The sequence below is a fragment of the Anguilla anguilla genome, chromosome 2 (assembly GCF_013347855.1).
Source record: "Anguilla anguilla isolate fAngAng1 chromosome 2, fAngAng1.pri, whole genome shotgun sequence".
Classification (NCBI taxonomy): Eukaryota; Metazoa; Chordata; class Actinopteri; order Anguilliformes; family Anguillidae; genus Anguilla; species Anguilla anguilla.
In genome coordinates this window covers 34,959,813-34,966,863 of record NC_049202.1, presented here as the reverse complement: position 1 = coordinate 34,966,863, position 7,051 = coordinate 34,959,813, and the positions used below count along the sequence as shown (strand labels likewise).

The window sequence follows — 7,051 nt, the reverse complement described above, 5'->3', positions numbered from 1 at the left end:
AATGAAGTCAGAGTTCCACATCTACTGCATCTGCACCTGGCATATCTTTGTTGACCTCATCCTTGGAGGAGGATGCAAGCTAGAAGAGCACATCTGTACTGGCAGAGCTGGTCAGCAGATGAAGCTGTTGCTGGATTTCCCACCACAGTTCCCACAGAGCAGACATAACTGTATCACTGAAGACTGGTCTCTAGCACTTTGGTCCAGGCAATCAAGATCTCACAGTTCAGGGATGATTAGCTCCCATGCACACAAGGGCGCTAATCCTGGACGAGCCCCCAGGGACGGTGTGAACACAGATCCTGATTTTCTGCATCAAGGGCTTGATTAGGTTTGAGGTTTGGGAACCACTGCTGTATGTCATAAAATGTAATTCAGTTCAAGTAATTTGTCATTTTTATAAAATAGAAAATTCTATAAAAATACAGGATTCCCCTAACAAGCATTCTTTTCATAATGGTGCCATAAAATCATCACTCACCCCTTGGATACAGGAGTCTACAGCTCGCACCACTCACAAATGTTTAACACTTCCCATAAGGCTTCACAATAAAGCATCTGCCATCGCAGTAAATAGCTAACATAGCTAAGCCAATATTAATCAGCAATCTGGTGCAATGATAAATCCTGGTCATTTGTGCTTTACCTGTTCATGAAAATAAACTAATTTACATTACATCAATTGACATCTAAATGCTGCCTCTGATTTCGTTCTCTTCTGTTACAAGTAGCCTCTTCACTGTACTGCATCAGACTCTACAAACCAGCTAGTTTTATCCTAGAGCATTTGGTTGATATTTAACTTCATAAAGTACTTTCTTCTACAAAATAATGGACATAGAGCAAGGTCGTTGGTTTCCAGTGGGGTTCAAGAGCCTGAGCAATGAACTGCTGAATTTGAACTGTCCCAACAGGATGTTTATATACTTCTGAGACCCGACAGAAAAATGACATTATACAAGTATCTTGGATGTCAAAATGCAAAGTCTTGATTCAGTGAAAATATTATTTAAAACTTTTTTTGACCGTCCCTTGTAGTGTACGTCTCTACGTAGTAGAACATATTGATCTTGAGATTACGACCAGAGACTGATTTGCCGATCTCAGGAAAATATAGTTACAGTATAGGTGACAGCCCACATGTGTCACGTGCATATACGTGAACATACAGTGAAATTCGTCCTCTGAATTTAACCGATCCTAATTTCTTAGGAGCAGTGGGCAGCCACAGTGCAGCACCCGGGGACCAATTCCGAGGCCAGTGGCTTGGTCAAGGGTAACAGCAGGAGTAATTTAGACTCTCCAGTTAACCTAACCTGCATGTCTTTTGGACTGTGTGAGGAAGCCAGAGTACCTGGAGGAAACCCACGCGGACACAGGGAGAACATGCAAACTCCACACAGAAAGGCCCAGGCGGGGCTCGAACCCCAGACCTTCTTGCTGTGAGGCAACGGTGCTACCCACTGCGCCACCGTGCCGCCTGTCCAATGCCTGAAGGCCATTGGCCGACCAGTCATCCTACTAAAACCAGCAATTTAAGAAAATACCCAACAATAACCCTCAAATCGAAATAGTGTTGATAACAACTCTGTTGGAAAGTATCTGTGCAAACAGCAGTCACTAGCAGTTAGCTGTGAGCAGTGTGTTGCTGCTTTTTTTCAGTCTGAAGTCGTGTACAGTGTGGCAATAATGCAGGGATACAGGGCCATGTGCTGTGCTTGCGATGTCTTCAATCACATCCTAGAGCAGTGCGGTGAGTGTTGTGGGGGCCTCAAATGCCAGATCCAGTGTCCTGGGGGGGGGGGGGGGGGGGGGGGTGTTAATGACAAGGTTGATTCTGTCAAGTACCAGCAGCTGTCCTGAGAGCTGCAACGTGAGAGGACACAAGTATTGTGACGGAGAAGGAGAGGGGAGAGACGGTACACTCTGCTGCTGTGTGGACGAGGGAGGGGTGAGACAAAGGTCGAGTCAAAGGGGAGACTTTTTCAGTGATCATCTGGTTCACCGCACCAACTACCGTGGTCACTGGGGCAAAGCTCAACAGGCTGGGGTCATTTTCTCTGGGCCTGGTGTGACATCCTGTACACATCTGAGATAGCTCTGCATGCAAATTACTCATACTTGCCCTGCAGAATCATGACATCTATAGCAGTGCTTCTCAAACTTGGGCGTTGGCGGTCCTGGGCGTTTCCTGTGTATGCTGGTTTTTGGTGCGGCTGATCTCTTGCTTAATTTGGTGCAGCTGATCTCTTGCTTAATTAAGGTAGTTGAACATGTTTAAATTTTGTCATACGTTTTCTTATTAACAAAATGCAGGTTTTAATGTGTTATCTTTGCCCTGTCTGAGTTCCTGAGTTCTTCAAATGGTTAGTCTTAGTGGCCAGGTGTCCATACTTTCATCAGTTATGAGCCTATTGATTCACCACAATCTTTAAGTTTAATTTGCATAACTACTTCTGACATAAAATGAAGTGTAATTAAAATAAATTAGCATCTTCAAATTCTGGGAATTGTGGTTGGAATGAAAACCAGCATACACAGGGGTTGTCCAGGACTGAGCTTGAGAACCACTGATCAGTGTGCCACTGCCATGCACACATGATTGGTTGTCAACTGGACCAAAAAACTTACATTTGAATACTGTATTCCAAAACATAACAAAGATTAGATTTGCATTAAGTATTGCAATAAAATATATTGGACAATTTACATAATTTTTTTATGTATAGTGCCAAAACAAAGAAGTGCTGGTTAACCCTTATTTATTATAGGTAAACTGTTTGACAATATTATCATTTGGAACAACAACCAGAAGTAAACAAAAAGTCAGTAAATCATGTAATAACTTTTTAAAAAACCAACTAAATTATGTACCAACAATCTAAATGATCTAACAATTAAACATGGCGTGTATATAGGGTGTATTCCTGCTTCTCGCCCAATGCATGCTGCAGTAAGGCTGCAGAACCCCCCATGACCCTGACTAGGATTAAGCAGGTATAGATAATGGGTGGATGGATGGATTTTAAATTGATGACAAGATTCTGTAAGAATGACCTGGGGAACAAAAATTGTCCGATATGGTGAAAAAGTCATGAAAAACTGATCCTTTAAGACAGCGGTTCCCGACTTCAGCCCTGGGGCACCCCTGTGTGTGCTGGTTCATTCCAACCACAATTGCAATCCAAGATTTTTCGGTAATTTCTTATCCTGCACTGATGTGGGAGGAGAGTCGCTGCTGGGAGTGTGTCGGTCAAGGCTGAGAAGTCGATTGCAATTTTGGTGTAGCTCATTGCAATTTTTCGGTCGATCTGGTGTGCGATTTTTTGCCCTCGTTGCCTGCCTGCTCAGACCAGGTCTATGATGTAATTTCCAGACCAGGGTAAGGCAGATTTCTTATTTCAGGCCTTTCCCATGCAACGTGAGCAAGATCACAGCCTAATAAAAAAGCCAATCAATGATTTTCATGGATTATTTGCTGTCCAATTTAAATTTGATATAAATCTTATAAGCAAAATGCATACTTTGCATTTATTGTTCATTGTCTGTTTTCTTTTTTTATAATTTCATTTTCTGAATTTATTTCTATTTTTAATTGTTCATGGCAGTTCTTATACTGCATTGTGGTTCCTAGGGTGCTGTATTTCATTATTTTTCTTACACCCGCCTGTAATGAGAAAAATGACAATAAACATAATTAACAATCTTTTCATTTTAATTCACTGTCATTAAAATGACAGCAATAGTTCTGGCACAAATTATGGATAGACTGCCTTTATATACAGAGTTTGATGACTCATGCAATATTTTGCAACAATCTCTTTTTGGTGCAATAAATATAATATATATTGAACAGAATATCAACATAACACAAAAATATAGAAATAATTTAGGTTTTGAGCTAAACAAGAAATAATAATTACAAATTCCTATATGCATTAGTTCATAACAACATAAATGAGCCGTCTAATCGATCTTACTGGCAGAAATTTTTGAATGAGTCTGAACATATATGTATTTCTTTGTCCAGTATAATTATTCTACATAAAATGATAATATTTGTCCAAAAAAAAATATATATATATCAATAAAACGTTTTTTGGCTTGTATACTTTATTTCAGATTACTGATGGTCACAGAATGTTATTACCAGTCATGGTCAAGAGGATATTTAAACTAGGGGAGAATTGTCAGGTTTCTGTTCCTGTTTTCTGTTTTTTCCTTTTTTTGGCCACCAGATGGCGGTAGTTTTGTTCCTTCTCCCTGTTTAATTGTATTATTACATTACATTACATTACATTACAGGCATTTAGCAGACGCTCTTATCCAGAGCGACTTACACAACTATTTTACATAGCATTTTTTTTTAACATTGTATCCATTTATACAGCTGGATATATACTGAAGCAATGCAGGTTAAGTACCTTGCTCAAGGGTACAACGGCAGTGTCCTTACCCGGGAATCGAACCTGCGACCTTTCGGTTACAAGTCTAGTTCCTTACCCACTGTGCTACACTCCGTCCTTTATTGTTTTCAATTATTCAATTATTGTTTTTTGGTTATGTCTCGTTTTCCCTTCCCCTCTCTGTGGTCTGATTGTGCATTGTTCCCTCCTGTGTCTCGTTAGTGTCTTGTCTATGTAAGTTCTTTTCTTCCCTGACTCGGGTGCTGGATCCTTGTGTTTCTGGTTGTGTTTCTGCCTGTGTTTCCGTATGTGTTTCCGCGTGCACCTTTGCCTCTGTTTCCGTCCGTGAGTTCCTGCCCTGCCCAAGTTCTGTTCTTCTGTTTTATGTTTTTTTTTGAAGTTTTACTTTGTGTTTTTTGAGAGTTGCCCTGCGAGGCCTTTTGTTCCCTGCTTTTGTTCATAGTAAAGTAAAGTCTTAATTTCTATTTACCGTTTGGAGTTTTGAGTTTTTTTCTTCACTCTGTGTTTGGGTCCTACCTACCCGTACGTGACAAGAATGTGCAGAATTGTAACAATTTTCTCTTTTTACTGAATTACATAGAAGCAAAAATCTTCAAAATTTCACCACAAAGAGTGTGCACTTGTCTGCTGCAATAAGTCACATTAAGTTTGAGGTGATGACGAACCGTTTGTGTACAATTTAAACAAATGATATTGTAGTCTGATGTATGCATGTGCGGTACAATTGTAACAATGAAAAATAACTGCACAAATCATTAATATGTGTAATATTCACAGGACAAAACAAAAAAACAAGTCAGCAACAATTGTTTATTGCCAGAAACAGTTCATGTGCGGCATTGGATGAGTTGTGGTTTGTCATGTTTTAAATACATTTATTTTGTCTATTTAGTCATGTTAATAGGGCAGAGTTTTCAGCTAATCTTGATTTTCTGTAGGCTTTATGTCATTTTTTGGCCAACTACTAATCATGTGTGCGGTAAAAACTAGGTTTTACCTAGTGTATCGCCCTGTATGGGCAGAACAACAAGCTGAAGCTCCCCATCAGCAGCCTGAATGAAGAATTCATGGTGAACCGTACTAGGGAGGTGCTGCAATACCAGGAGTCCTGCAACCCAAAAGTCTCTCAGGCTGGTATTGAGGTCAGAACAGGATGGAAGTGGAGGGCAGCAGAGGCCGTGGAGGTCGCTGAGTCACGGCTAAGGCACAGGGTGCTGGTGGGCACAGTGTCTCATGGAAGGGCTGGCCTGGGTAGCAGCATAACACCGCGCTATGACAAGGCGCAGGGGAAGGACAGGAGGTCGCCAATCCAGGATGAGGTGCAAGCATCAGTCGAGGAGGAGCGAGCCTGCAGGATGGTTGGAATGCAGCAGGGAGCCTGGATAAGATGGGAGCAAGTGGTGGAGCGCAAAGTCTCATCGGCTGAGCTTTGGAAAGCCGAGCCCCATCAAATAAAATTCTTAATCCAGGCTGTCTATGATATTCTACCAAGCCCATCCAACTTGTTCTGCTGGGGGAAGGTGGACTCACCAGCTTGTCCTCTGTGCCTGAAGAGAGGGACCCTGGAGCATATCTTCAGCTGCTGTTCGAAAGCCCTGGGCGAGGGGCGCTACCGCTGGCGCCATGACCAAGTCCTGAAGGCCATAGCGGACACCATCTGCAGTGGGATTAGCCACTGTAAGCGCCTCCGCCCAGTGAAGAAGACCATCACTTTCGTCAGGGCTGGGGAGAAGCCAACATCAGCCACCAGGACCACCTCCTCTGGCCTGATAGCAATGGCACAAGACTGGGAGCTGAAAGTTGACCTGGGGAAGCTTCTGAAGTTCCCAGAAACTGCTGCCACAACAACGCTAAGGTCAGACATAGTGCTGATCTCGGAAGCCTCCAAGCAGATCATTCTCTTGGAACTCACTGTTCCCTGGGAGGACCGCATCGAGGAGGCCAATGAGAGGAAGAGGGCAAAGTACGCTGAGCTGGTGGAGGAATGCCGAGGCAACGGGTGGCGAGCGAGGTGCGAGCCCATTGAGTTGGGATACAGAGGGTTCGCAGGCCAGTCCCCCTGCAGGGCCTACAACATGCTGGGCATCACAGGGGCCAGTAGGCAAAGGGCCATTAAGTTGACCACCGAGGCAGAAGAATTTGCTTCTAGGTGGCTGTGGATCAGGAGAGGAGAGCCGTGGGTGGGGTAGTGCTACATGGACACAAGCTTGATCAACCCCGGCTGGGTCGCCTGGGTGAGGGTGTCTGATTGTTGAAAGACCCAAAACACCCAATGATCCCAGGTAACATCACTGATGTTGTGTCCAGGTGCATCACAAGATGATGTATGTCAAAAGTACCTCTTCTATACCCTTCTACATGTGTTATATTTACATTCCATACAGGTATGTAGATGTTACACCCATGCTACATGGGGATAGATGTTTCATTGCTTTGTAATGTTTATGAGTAAGCAATACAAGTCAAACCTATGCTGATTTGGAACCAGGAGACAAATGATTGAAATAAGCGTGCTGTGTGTAAAACGAATTAATGGACGAATCCACAACTCATCCAAACCTGCTCGTTCAGTTAAGCCGTTTCATTGTTGCAAATTAATCATGGACTCATGCATTATAATTTTT

General features: G+C 42.7%; 1 pseudogene; it reads left to right on the top strand.

Annotated features, from left to right (window-relative positions):
* Nucleotides 1-245: 245 nt before the first annotated feature.
* On the top strand, nucleotides 246-6,638 carry LOC118220358 (annotated as a pseudogene).
* Nucleotides 6,639-7,051: the final 413 nt, after the last annotated feature.